Below are 15089 nucleotides of genomic sequence, written 5' to 3'. Positions count from 1 at the left end.
TGCACAGGAATGCACTAAATAATATGCACGGGGATATATTTTCCCCATTCTTTGTCTTTACAAATCTAGAGTTTCAAAGTTCCACAATACCTTGTCCTTAAGAATTAATAATTTATTGACAAAACATCTCAAATACTTTACTGTTATAGTCAGTGTTCATGTAACATGGGCAGTGACTAATTGCACTTTCAATAGTTTCTCTCTCTTTTTTTTTTTTTTTTAAAGAAATACGAACTTTAATGAAGGCTATTTCCCTTTGGTATAAGACATCCAAACCAAAAATTTGGCGACCATTCCTTGTCCAGAAAGCCTACATACAGAGTGAGCTTGCAAGGTTTCTGTGCTGGCTGCAGCTGCCCGAAAGCAGAAGGTAGGATCTAAAACTATCACATCATAGTCCCACAACACTGCTCAGCCAAATTTCTGCTCAGTTGTCTTGGCGAAAAAGAAAAAAGGGGGGAGGGAGGAGTGGGGTACAACCCTGTCCTAGTTAAGGCCAGGGAGTAAAATCCCAACAGTTGTTTAAAAAAAAAAAAAAGTTTGGAAAAGTCATCGAGGTGATGTATAAATGTAGTTGATTATCATAATTCTGTGCTCAAAAGTCAGTAATGAAAAACAAAAACAGGAAAATAAATCTATAGCCCTAAAATGTATACATGTTTTTTAAAAAAGAGAGTGCAGTTCCAGACCTGCAAATGGTATTGGGGATTGTCTACTGCTTCAGTCTTATTGCCTCCACAAAACCCACACTGACTGTACACACCCTGGAGGCCCAAGTCAGACGCATACACCTATCCCAAAGGAGGGAGGCTGGATGGGGTTACAGTGAGGGCTATACTTTGGCTGTAGACTATAACACACATGCAAACATGGGAGGAGCAGGCTTGAGAAATGTATACAGACCCCTTGGAAAGGCATTGAGGTCAGGAGGCACTGAGCAAGATGGGTCCAGTCCTGCCCCTCCCCGCTACCATCAGGAAGAAGGCTCTGGGGTAATCGCTCTTTTTGGTTTTTGGAGACAGGTTCTCTCTCCATAGCCCTGGCTGTCCTGGAACTCACTCTGTTGTAGATGGGATGGCCTCACAAATCCTCCTGTCTCTGCCTCCTGAGTGCTGTGATTAAAGGCGTGTGCCACCATATTCTGGCTTGGGGCAATCTCTTAAGGGCTGCACATCCGAAAGGCAGAGCAGATAGCGGCCACTCCTGTCCCTATTCTCCCTAGACACAGGAAGGGGTGCTGAATAGGACAGGGCTCCAGAAGCCAAGGTGGCAGTAACCCCTGTCCACACGTGAAGAGCCTGAGAACTCTGCATTAAGTATCTGCAGACCTATGATAGTCAAAGGCACAAAGTTTAAGGGGAAGCAGAGGGAGTGGGATATGTTTCGCGGGATCTGGGGTACCCTGAAGACCCAGGAGTAAACCAGAGGTATAATTATTTCCCTTCCCCCAAAGGGCAGTTGCTCCACTGGGCCTATCATCACAGGGCATTTTCCATTATAAGAACCCACCCTTTGGGGGGAACGGCATCAGGTTGGCACAGGCAGGCCCAGACAAGGGACCACTCTGCATATTAATACTTTGGTGAAGTTTGGGCAGAGGCAGGATGCTACCCCAGGCTCCTTACTGAAACCCTCTTTTTCTCTCTCTCAAGTGGGCACTAAACCCATGTCCTCGTTGCTCCCAGTTCCCACCCAAGGCCAGACCCACAAAACAGAGGTCCCACAAGTTAGAGAATATGGGAAACGGGAATGAAGAGCATCTTGTTGGAGAAGCTGAGAAGGATCACACTTTCCGATCCACGGGTTGCTGTAGGCACAGTTCGCTGCCCGCAGAGATGATGGGCAAGTGATTGTCCATGTGGTAGCTGATCAGGTGACTGACACTCTCAAAGCAGTGATCCTTTGTCCGAACCACACCTTCAGGGTCCACCAGCAGCAAGTGCTTGGGCTGCCCACTCTGCAGGTCAGTGAGCACATACTGGCCAGGTGTGGTCGTGCTCTCTCGCACCAAGAAGTCACCATTGAGCTGCAGCAGTGCCTTGGCCTCCCTCCGGCTCAGCTTCCCGTGGAACCAGGGCTCCCCTTGCAGCTGCTCAGCCATGAACATGGACTGCAGTGGGGATGGCACCCGAAGTGTATCTTCAAAGGGCTTCATGTCAAAAAGGTCTCGGGGTGCACTGCCATTAAGAGAAGGATTTGGGGGCCCAGCCCCACCCCCAGCCTGCCGGGCCTTGTCTAGATTCTGGATGTTGACATAGGAGGGGTCATCGAAGAGTTCTCTGCCTGGGCAACGTGGCGGAGGCAACATCTGTTTACGGACTTCATGGTCTCCTGCAGCATGCTGCCCTATAGGCAGTGTAGCTCCCAAGTGGCTGGACATCTGGGCACTAGGCAGAGTGGGTCGAGCAGCCCCTTCCCGAGGCCTCATATCTACCACCCCACCAAGAGGGGGTTCCTTCCCTGGAAAGTCATTGTAGTACTGATGGTCAGGGGGCTCTTCTTCCTCCTCATCCCAAGCTGAGCCATCAAAGCCAGCCATCCTGTCATGGGGGGTGACCAGCTTCGGTGGATTCCTGAGATACTGTTTGAAGCACAACTCAAAGGCCTGCCCGATGGTGCTGATGACATCCTGAGCAAACCCTTCAGGACACTCCAGGATATGGCAGGCTCTCTGATTCACAGGGTCTTTGGCAACATAGGCAACATAGGCAACATACTCAGCTTAAGTCACCGCCCCAACTTTCACCCCAGCCTGGGCCTCCCCAGACAAACTTTATTACACTCACTTCTGGCCTCACTAACCCCTGACCCCCTACCTCGCTGTCCAATAGTTTCTCTTAAAGAGCAGTTGTAACTAGAAAGCTTGAAAAGTTATTAATAGTCACATGTGCATAATTTATTTATTTATTAACTTAGAAATAAGAGTATTTATTTGCAGCAATTTATTAAGTATAAGTCCTCAAGAATTAACACTATTATGTGGAAACAAGTAGTAACTGAGGACTCTAATAGCAAAGAAATTGACATGCACAATTTCCAAGAATATTAAAATATTATCTTAAACCATAACTGTTTTGAATATATAAAGAATGAGGTTGTATATCCAATCTATCTTATATGTAGGACCTATAGATTGCCTGAGATATAAATCTAGCATGGCATTGCTTTATGATGCCCAGGCAATCTAGAACAATTTATTAAATGTCTAAAAACAGCCTTCTTAAAAGGATAGCATTTTTTCTTATGAGTTGTATATGCATAAGCAATTGCAAATTTGAGAATTAATAGCATCTGAGGGACGAACAGTCTTAAGCAATTGTAATCTCTGAGATATAATATTGACTATTAATATACAAATTAAGGTTTGATTGTTCAGCATTTTAAAACACCATCAACAGCACACAACTTAACTATCTGTGCTGAAGCAGGGGGAAGCTCAAAAGAATAAGCGTGTGATCTAATTTACATCTACTTATTTCCTATACAGGGGTTGTTTTTAAACACAATAAATGGGATGCATGCATGCAAGAATTTATAGAAGATACAGAAGCATGCAGAAAAACAATTTTTAACTTACCTTTGAGATATTGATTGTCAATCTTATTTAAAATGATGGTATGCAATATATCAATTATTAATATTCTATAATAACCAAATTAATTGCTGTTTGGAACAAGGAACAGACACTTTGTCAGGTTCCTAAGACACAATTTTTGTTATAGGTTTTCCAAAATACATGAATATATTTTACAATCCTTTATTAGTAGTTTTAATAGATTTATGAAACTGTGGTTTGAGGTGAGTGCCACCTCGGCCCCTCCCACCTACCTTGTAGGGGCCCAACTTTGCTCTCTCACCACCATGGCGAGCCTGGAGCAACTCTGAAAAGGACTCTGCATTTTAACCCTCTGCTGAGCCCTGCATCTCTGAAGCACCGCTGCCACTGATTGTGGCTGATGGTTTGAGCCAGCCTAGGCTGGAAGGAGGTTACAAAAGATCTGTATGATAAGAACTTCAAGTCTGAAGAAAGAAATTGAAGAAGATCTCAGAAGATGGAAAGATCTCCCGTGCTCATGGACTGGCAGGATTAATATAATCAAAATGGCTATCTTGCTGAACGCAATCTACAGATTCAATGCAATCCCCATCAAAATCCCAATTTAATTCTTCACTGAGTTAGAAAGAACAATTTGCAAATTCATCTGGAATAACAAAAATCCTAGGATAGCAAAAACCATTCTCAACAATAAAAGAACCTCTGGGGGAATCCCCATGCCTGACCTCGAGCTATACTACAGAGCAATTGTGGAAAACAAACAAACAAAAACAAAAACAAACAAACAAACAAAAAAACCAAACATGCATGGTACTTGTACAGCAGCAGATAGGTAGATCAATGGAATAAAATTGAAGACCCAGAATTGAACCCACACACCTATGGTCACTTGATCTTTGACAAGGGAGCTAAAACCATCCAGTGAAAAAATGACAGCATTTTCAATAAATGGTGCTGGCACAACTGGCAGTTATCATGTGGAAGAGTGAAAATTGATCCATTCTTATCTGCTTGTAAAAAGCTCAAGTCTAAGTGGATAAATGAACTTCACATAAAACCAGAGACTCTGAAACTTAAAGAGGAGAAAGGGGAAAAGCATCAAAGCACAGGAGGAAAATTCCTGAATAAAACAGCAAAGGCTTGTGCTTTAAAATGAGAATTGACAAATGGGACCTCATAAAATTGCAAAGCTTGTGTAAGGAAAAAAGACACCGTCAATAAGACAAAAAGACCACCAACAGATTGGGAAAGGATCTTTACCAATCCTCAATCTGATAGAGGACTAATACCCAATATATACCAAGAACTCAAGAAGCTGGATTCCAGAAAATCAAATAATCATATTTTAAAAATGGGGTACAGAGTTAAACAAAGAATTCTCACCTGAGGAATACCGAATGGCTGACAAGCACCTGAAAAAAATGTTCAACATACTTAATCATAAAGGAAATACAAATCAAAACAACCCTGAGATTCCACCTCACACCAGTCAGACTGACTAAGAACAAAAATTCATGTGAGAGCAGATGCTGGCGAGGATGTGGAGAAAGAGTAACACTCCTCCATTGCTGGTGGGATTGCAAGCTTGTACAACCACTCTGGAAATCAGATTGGTGTTTCCTCAGAAAATTGATCATAATACTATCAGACGATCCAGCAATACCTCTCCTGGGCATATATCCAGAAGATGTTCCAACTGGTAAGAAGGACACATGCTCCACTATGTTCATAGCAGCCTAATTTATAATAGCCAGAAGCTGGAAAGAACCCAGATGTCCCTCAACAGAGGAGTGGATACAGAAAATGTGGTACATTTATACAATGGAGTACTACTCAGCTATTAAAAACAATGAACTTATGATATTCTTAGGCAAATGGATGGATCTGGAGGATATCCTGACTGAGGTAACCCAATCACAAAAGTACACTCGTGGTATGCACTCACTGATAAGGGTATATTAGCCTAGAAATTTAGAATACACAAGATACTATTTGCAAAACACATGAAACTCAAGAAAAGAGAAGACCAAAGTGTGAATACTTTGTTCCTTCTTAGAATAGGGAACAAAATGCCCAAAAAGGAGTTACAGAGACAAAGTTCGGAGCAGAGCCTGAAGGAATGACCAACCAGAGACTACCCCACTTGGGGATCCACCCCATAAACAACCACCAAACCCAGACACTAGGCAGATGCCAACAAGAGCCTGCTGACAGGCTCCTGATATAGCTGTCTCCTTCGAGGCTCTGCTAGTGCCTGGCAAATACAGATGTTGATGCTCACAGTCATCCATTGGAAGGAACACAAGGTCCCCAATGAAGGAGCCAGAGAAATACCGAGGGAGCTGAAGCGGACTGAAGCCCCATAGTAGGAACATCAATATGAACTTACCATTACCCTCAGACCTCTTTGGAACTATACCATGAGTCAAAGAAAACATATGGTGGAACTTGTGGCTCTAGCTATATTTGTAGCAGAAGATGGCCTACTCAGTCATCAATGGGAGGAGAGGCTCTTGGTCCTGGGAAGGCTCTATGCCCCAATATAGGGGAATGCCAGGACCAGGAATGGGAGTGGGTGGGTTGGGGAGCAGGGAGAGTGGGGAGGGGATAGGGAATTTTCGGAGGGGAAAGTAGGAAAGGGGATAACATTTGATACAAATATAGAAAATATCTAATTAAAATATATAAAATAAAAAAATAAAAATTAAAAACAAAAAAGCATGGCCAGAGTGTGGGGAGTTGACTCTGTTTGTAGAGTTTGTACAATGTAAAAGTAAAGACCTGACTTTCCAGAACCCTTATAAAAGACCAGGCATGATGGCTCACACCTCTGTAATCCTCATTCAAGAGAGGCCCACTGAGCAGACAGCCACGTTTATTCAGAACTTTCAGGGCAGTGAGAGACCTTATTTTAAAAGACAAGGTGGAGAGCACCTAAGGAGCAGCTTCCAAGGCTGGCCTCTGATCTGGATCCACACACTCACACACTCTACACATATGTACACACACTCCACATATATGTATGTACACACAGGCACACTCGTACATATATACATTTAAGATTATATATTAGTTTCTTTCAGTAAGTACAAGAATTTGAGTCAAAGTTTTCTTAAATTCATTAAAATAGCTCCTGCTCCTATGCCAAAGTTTTGTATCCAAAGTGAGTTACAAGTTGCTTTTCCATTGCACTGCAGATAACTGCTGAGATTGTCACCAGCCTCCTGTTTCCAGAATCCTCAGCAGCCAGGTCTACTAGATAGATATCCACTATTCATTCCCATCATATCTACTATCAATCAGGCATCACTCATTTACTGACACATTACAAGAGGTGTTATGCTTTTATTATGTCTTAATGTGTTGAGCTTCCTCAGCTGTGTAGGAGTTCTGTCTCTGTAGGCATGCACTGGGACTTACACATCTTGCTGTGTCTGGGTTAGAGCTTTTGTGCCAATGGTGCTGCTCCGATGTCACTGTAAACTTTCCCTTTCACCTTCCAAGGCCTCTCTCATGATAGCAAGCTGTTTATTGTGGTCATATACAATCATGTGACCAATGTGTCTGCCAGCATTTCTACAAGGTGACGGTCTTCACTTAAACCTTACCTTCAGTCCCTGGTGCAAGCCTATCTAAAGTCATACTTGCAACACATCCTTCCCTGAAGAGTCCTTTTGTGTGCTGAGCAGCTGAAATGTGCTAACAGGTGACCATTTGGCTTTTCTGCAATTAAAAATCTCACTGTTAAACAGTAACTTGGGATAGATACAGCCTTACTCACTGCTAGTGAATTTCTCACTGAGTGGCATACTGACAGGGCTGGTATCTGAGAGCTGGTGCAGTTTTTAGTACCCTATGAGTAGTTGACAAGTTTATCTCTGAGACACAGCATGGGAAATTTATTTAAGTCTGTCCCCAAGTTGTTTCTCCAAGTGTTCATAAAAAGAATCCCACTTTAGGTCTATAGATCATTCCATGGCAACAGACTAGAAGAAAATCAAATGGCAACAGGTTCTGTGCATTCACTGTACTCACCAACAACCAGTGCCAATTCATATTCTCTCCCTGTGTCTGTCTCTCTCTGTGTCTCTCTCTGTGTGTCTCTCTCTCTTTCTTCTGCTTTTTTTTTTAAAAAAGAATAATCTTTGGTATACTCTCAAAAGACAATTGATTTAATTAAGATTTAGGAGAGCTGCTGAGGGATATTTTTCACCACAATAATTCCAGGGAAAAAGTTTGAGTTAAAAAGGAGTGATGTGCCTGAAGGCAATTGCTGTGTGGAATATATGGGTCTTTTCCTAGAACATAAATTGTAATGTCACCTTTAAAAATTGTATCATTAAATTTCTAGATATAACAAGTTTCTAAGAATGACTGAACACTTGCATAATTCTCGTTCCAAGTCAGGTGTTCTTTATGAAGGGTCTACCTTCATGAAGGTTTGAGAATCCTCTTATTCTCAAACAGACTCAGCATGAGTGTCTCTGGACACAGGAAAGCTTGGCCTGATGAAGCTGGCTGCAGGATGCAGTTCTGTGTAGATCTCAGCACTTTATTTTACTTGCTTGCTCCCAAAGGAATTTCCCAGATGTGTCAGTCAACTTTGCATTACCACTATCTAAAAATTTCAAATACTCAACAACAGAGAGAGTAGGTTTATTTTTAGCTTACTTTTGAGGGGTTTGGGTCTAGATCTATAGGTCATACTTCATGATGGAGCAGAACCTAAAGTTGGATTCCTCGTCTCATTGCCAGGGAAGCACAGAAAGTCCGACTCCCATCTCTTACAGGCTTTATCCTCTCAAGCAGCACTACTCTAGGGTATCAACCTTTCTCACGTAGACTAGAGCAGACTTGAAGGGCTGTGATGCTCCAGATAGAGACTTCAGCAATAGAAAGGTGGATTTCATATCTGACTCAAAGCAGCGGAATTCTTAGTCACTCCATTCACCTCTCTGTTCAAGGACACACATTTTTGAAACATGGAGTATAAATTCCATATAATAGAACTAATAAGAGAAAATATGTAAGCCACAGAAAAATTAACAAAAGATTAGCTTCATAAAATAAGATACATTTAAAAGGACTGTGTATTTGTTTTTTCCAAGTATAACAATATTCCAAAGACTTACCTTTTATAAAGGATCTGCACACAGAAACTCACAGTTAAGTGGATATGACTTTTGCTTACTGGGGTAAGAATATTAAAATGCATTACTTATACATAAATTTTTGTTATTTTCACATGAAAATGTTTGCCTTTACCGTGTTGTAGTAGTTTCAACTTTCTAGAAACTTGCTTTTTGGTTTAATTTCCTTGTCATATTTTTTACTGTGATATTATTCTATAGCTTTTTCAGTAGATAGACTTCCTGGCAGGATTTCTTCAGTTGTAGAGTCTGCACCTTTGAATTGTTCTTCTTTTCTTACCTCAGTGTCTGCCATCCTCAGTTGAATTTTGAATAGCAACTATGACAATGAGCAACATGATTTGTCACCACATTTGTAGTAACATTACAGGTATTTTCTAACACCTAGACAACTGTATTGTCATATATAATCAAGGTGTGTCTCATAGATTGCTGATTTTATTAATTACAAGACTAAATTGGAATCTGGGACATATCTCATTTAATAAGTAGAACACTTTCCTACCATGCAGAAAGCCCTGAGTTTGATCACTAGTATCACATAAACCAGGTGTAGTGGTACACACCTGTAATTCTAGTACTTGGAAGATAGTGTTTGAAATATTCCCTAATAGAAGGAGAAAGTGTCAGGAGATAAAGAGCTTGAAGAGATTGTGAGCAGCTTTAGGCAGATGAGACATCATATAGTTACCTCAGCAGAAGACTAAAAGGCACATGGAGGCACATGTGTAGACTACCACAAAGGTTACATGCATGTAGACACACAGGCAGTCTGGAGAAGGCAAAGGTCTCTGGCCTCAAGGCCACATTTACACAGAACCTACACAAAAGTTTCATTCTGCCAAAAATAGCTATAAAAAAATAGATTGTATCACCGTTTACTCTTGGCTTCCTCAGACATCCCATGTCAGCCAGTTTGTGCTGACTGAAGCTCCCAACCTAAGTCCAAAGTCAGCCACATTTTACCTAATTTATATCAGAAACTCAAATTAGCACCATGTTGACTAAACTTAAGCTGGCCCTTATAACCTTCTGCTCTCGACAGATAGATTTATTCAGGATCTGAATTCAGTGGCATTTTCGGCTACATGGTTCAAGCCCAGTTTAGCTATATTAAAGCCTGTCTTTAAAAATTATGACATAAAATAAAGGTTAACTGTTAATTGCTTATCTTTCATATCTATAAGCAACAATTATGCTTATAAAGTTTATATGATTTGTTACACCGTTTGTATGCGTATGTAATACATGCTGATATAGTTTATTTAATAGATATCATCTAAGATGTTGGCAGACAGAAAGAGATAAATTGACTCTGACAGGGATTTGGAAAAATAGAAAAACTGAAAATCTGTGCTGAGTGGATGCCTCAAAGGCAGAGCAATCCAGAAGGTGCTAGATCGTAGTGTGCAATCTTTAAAGCCTCTCCCAGCAGCAACGCCTGCTCTAGTCTAAGCTGAGTATATTTATTATAAAACACCACTGCTTTCTGGAAAAAATGGAAACTTTTACAATCAGCATGAAAGCAGAAATAAGCCAAATAATCACTGTAATGGTAGAAATAGCTAGAAAAACAATGTTTGATTTAGTAGTAAATCAAAGTCAGGGTGCATTTTGGCCCGATCTGCTAATGTTTTCTGTGACCATAAAATCTGGCAACAGCAAGGCAACACAATACTGGTGAGAAATGCTGGTGTGAGAGGAGGTGTTTAGCAGACATGGCTGATACTCACAAAGTGGGGGTGCTGGCTTCCTGGCAGCTGAAACATCTGAGTTATTCTGGGTGAACACTGCAGTCTGAAGAGGAGCTTAACATTCTTGGGGCCTAGAATCTTCCCTGCTGGGTCCAAGCACACTGTTGGTTCTCGGCTTAGTTTTCTCAGTATCAGTGTGTCCCAGGCTCCAGCTCTGCTCTAGAAAGACCTTGATAGGTAGACGATGTAGCTCCCAGCAAAACAAAACAGAACAAACACCCAGCATCTGCCCACACACAACTGTTCAGTTCAAAGCACATACGTTCTGACTTTCAACTTGTGTGTGTGTGTGTGTGTGTGTGTGTGTGTGTGTGTGTGTGTGTGTGTGTGTGTTTTCTTTGGTAGAAGGTCATCATCACTTCTTTGAGCCTGAAAGCATTAAAACTACACAGGAATGGTGACTGTGGTTACAAGTTGGCTCAGTGAGTAAAAACTCTGCTTTACACATTTGAGTACCTGACTTGAGATCCCTAGCACCACACAAACACAAAAAGCTGAAGTGAGAACACACATTCCTGCAAACTCAGTGCCTGAGGAGACAGAGACAGGACTATCTCCAAGGTTTGGTGGCCAGCCAGCATATGAAAATGTATCTGGTTCAGTGAAGAAACTATCTCAAAAAATAAGATTGAGAGTGATAGGGGAAGACACTCACACCTGAGGTTGAATTGTGGCCTCCACACACATGTCCAAGCACACACATGCATGCACATATTAACACACACACACACACACACACACACACACACACACACACACACAACTCAATCAAACCCAGTTGCCGTTCAGAAGTTGAGGAATGAGATGTTTTGAAAGTATTTTCTAATTCCAAAGTGTACTTTTTATTCAATCATTCAATCATTCTCATTTTCCTTCAGTCCCCCTTCGTGGAGTCATAAGAAGCGCAGAGCCTCTTGTTGACTGACAGTTTTCTTTGGCCAGTCTTCTGACACATTCTCTCTTTATAGTGACGGCAATTGATCAGTATTTGAATTGGATTATCACTGTGACAGATCTTGAATGTTTTTTCTTTTACTTTTCTTTTTTTTAGAGTTGAATTATCCTGACTTTCCCAGTTTTACTTCAGAAATAATTTGAAAGTTTTGCTTGTTTGTTTGTTTTGTGTGGTAGACTATTTTATTCTAAAAAAATATAAAATAAATCTGTATAAGTGTCTTGAGAGCAAGAGTTAGTGGCTGCTGTTTGCTCCTTTCCCCCCTAGGAAACAGGTTAGGTGTGGTTAACTCTGGAGCGTCACGACAGAAGCTTCCATTGCGTTCTTTTGGTGCACAATAACTGAACTCGTTCTGATATCTTCACTTATGTCTTGAAAACCACAGTAACTAGAGCTGTGATTTCAGTTCTTACATAGATGGAAGAGCATAGGACTGAATCAGAGGAAAATCTGACTTTCCATTTCCCTATACATCCATTGTGTGACATTTAGCAGAAAAAGCAGATCAGCAGCATTAAGGACAGATGTATGTGTGTTTAATGGTGTGCATAAGCCCTAGGTAGAGAGAACAACATCTGGTGCTGTTATGTAATGAACTGTACCTTCCCGCAGGGGAGTGAAGACAGCAGTCCTCGCTTTCTGTCACCCCCAGGGACTTGGGAGCATCTTTTACTGGTTCATGTTCATTTTCTGTCAATGACTGTAGTCTGTCTGTCTGTCTGTCTCTCTCTCCCCGTGTGTGTGTGATATAAGTGTATAGGTAGGTATACATGCATATGCATGCATGTATGGGGAGCCCAGAGTTCAAAGACCATGTCTCCCTCTATTACTCTCTATTACTATTACCTTACTACTCTATTACTATTACTCTATTACTCTCTATTACTATTACCTTATTACTCTATTACTCTCTATTACTCTCACCTTATTTATGAGGGTCTTTCACTGAACCTGGAGCTCTTCAGTATGCAAGGGAGTTTAATGTCTCTGCTAGAGCTTCCTTCCCTTCTCTAAAGCTGCATCTTTTGACAGTACTTCCTTTTATCTCACAACTGACTCTCAGAAGCAAGTCAAGAATTGGAAGGATAGCATTAGGACAGAGGGTCTACCATTTCCTGATGAATCACATTGAACTGGATCTTCCCACCTAACCTTGTAAGTTTTTGAGCCGAGGCTAGGAAGAAACTACGAAAGTAGAACAAATTTCGACCCAGGAACAGCAGTCAGTTAAACTGATGTGACTGATCCAAGTTCTCACTGTGTCTGTTGGGGCTCAGTGGGGCTGGGAAAAGAAACTCAAAGCTAAAATCTATCTAGTAGGAAGAATGCAAACAGCTTGCCCTCTGAGAGAACACGTGTTGTTATAATTGCAGACACATTTCTTCAGCACCACCATGCCAAATTCTTTTTACATTTTGTAGATAATTAACTGTTGTTCCCACCCCAAATATGCATAGCCAACTGTGTTGAGGATTTGTCTTTTCTGAAGTGTGGGCTAGGCACATTGTTTCAGATGTCCTGGATCTGTCCTGGTTCCAGTCTGTCTTCTGCTTTCTGGGCAGCATCACTCAGAGACAGTGTGGAGGCAGCTGACTGCCAGACAGTGTGAAAGCCATTCTAGTCTGGCCTCTATTTGGTGTGCCAGAAAGAGCTGTATGAATCAGTGGGAAGAAGTATTCAGTTGCTTGCAAGAAAATATATGAGAAAATATTGGCCGAGAGGAGGGAGCAATCACTGCAGTCAAGGCTGTGGGAGGGACATACTGAATTCTCAAGTGTTACTCTAACTTTTCTATTTAGAAAACTAAGCCATTGAGTGTATAGTACCTACCTATGTGATACCGTAGACAAAGACATAGACACGGTATTCACTAGTAAACTTTGTAATTAATGAATTCCCTTCTCTTGTGGAGACTACATTTGGCTTTTTGCAAGTCATCTACCCTATTTCTGCCTCTTCTAGATCATTTTAGAAAAGTCTACAATAATTGAGGCTGTCTGGCCTCTGTTTCCTTTCTTTCCTGACTGTTTAGCCCACATGAGATGCTTCCCTCCTTGCCTTTTGTTTAGTCAAAGAAGATTTTGAACTCTTCATTTGATGTTTTCCAAGGGCCCATTGTTCCTGAAATTTAAACTGCTGTCATTCTCTGTTCATAAAGCTGAGACTGAGCATTTGGAAAAGAAGAGACTTATAAAAAGATGCCATTTTCTTTACTTCACATACCTCTCTCTCTCTTTTATTTTTTTAATACAAACCGAAGATGAGTAATATGGGCACAAAAATTGAAGAATTATTGGAAGCATGGCCACAATACAAGGAGAGCTGAATTTGTGGGTGCAACCTAAAGAAACAAAGTATTAATATCACTGATTATTGGTTGGTTGTAGGCATAATGTTATTGTGTACTGTGTATTATTCAAAGGCTAATTTCTGTGGCCCCATACCTGGTTGCAATCCTGATTCTAAGAATCTCCTGTCCTGGGGCCTGATATGGATGTCTCTTGAGAGGCTCTGCCAGAGCCTTACCAATATAGTTACAGATGCAGATGTTTGCAGCCAACTATTGGACTGAGCAGGGGGAACCCAATGGAGGAGTTAGGGGAAGGACTGAAGAAGATGGATGGGTTTGTAACCCCATAGGAAGAACAACAATGTCAAACAAACAGACACCCCAGAGCTCCTAGGGAGTAAACCACCAACCAAAGAATACACATGAAGGAACCCATGGCTCCAGCTGCATATGTAGCAGAGGATGGCCTTATCTGGCATTAATGGGAGGTCTTTGGTCCTGTGAAAACTTGATGCTCTAGTGTAAAGGAATGCTAGGGTAATGAGGCAGGAGTGGGTAGGTGGGCGGGGCATGACCTTCATAGAAGCAGGGAGAGGGGTGGGACAGGGGGTTTTCAGAGGGGAAACCAGGAAGAGGGATAACATTTGAAATGTAAATAAATAAAATGACCAATATTTTTTTTTAAAAAGGTTTCTCAATCTCACTGGCAGCACCATTCTTAATGGTAAGTTCCTAAATTATAGCACTTGTAAGTAAGCACTTGTTGCTGAATCAAAGATGATAGAGGAGTATTGCTTCTCTTATTTTTGTTATATAGGAGAATTACATGGTAATGCCCAGCTGAGCAGCATATGTTCCTGCATTTGATTGAGTAGAATTTTATGCAAGCGTTTACATGATTCTCTAAATATTCTTTTGTCTTCCTTGTTAGACAGAGATCTTTCTGTATTTCCCAGACTCTTTTGATATTATTTTAAAGGTATGTGATTGGTTCTGAACAACTGTACAGAAGTGACACCTGCAGCTCTGCAGTTAAAGCATGAGTTCTTTTATCATTGATGGGCCATTGATTTGACTCTAGAGTGCCTGAACATGAGAACAGATTCAGTATTGACTCACTGCTAGAAGAAATCTTGTCCAAAGCATGTGTGGACTGGGACTCCTTCTGGGTATATAGTCAACAAACCACAGTAAGTTTGAGGACTCTGAAAGAAATGAAATTAATGGAGTATTAATTGGACTATTCTATCAAGTGAATGCATGAGACTGTAAGAGGTGCTATGGTCAGAATATGTCCTCCCAAAACATCTGTTAGATTCAGTCTTCTCAGAATGACACTAAGAAGTAGGACATTTAAGAGATGATTAATAACTTGTACTGGTGG

The 15089-nt window shown here is 41.3% G+C and overlaps 1 pseudogene; it reads right to left on the bottom strand.

Annotated features, from left to right (window-relative positions):
* Gm5500 (predicted pseudogene 5500) lies at positions 222-2814 on the bottom strand (annotated as a pseudogene).

Source organism: Mus musculus, chromosome 18 (genome assembly GCF_000001635.26).
Source record: "Mus musculus strain C57BL/6J chromosome 18, GRCm38.p6 C57BL/6J".
In the NCBI taxonomy this organism is placed as follows: Eukaryota; Metazoa; Chordata; class Mammalia; order Rodentia; family Muridae; genus Mus; species Mus musculus.
The sequence above is the reverse complement of the archived record's forward strand: the minus strand, read 5'-3'. Positions and strand labels throughout refer to the sequence as shown.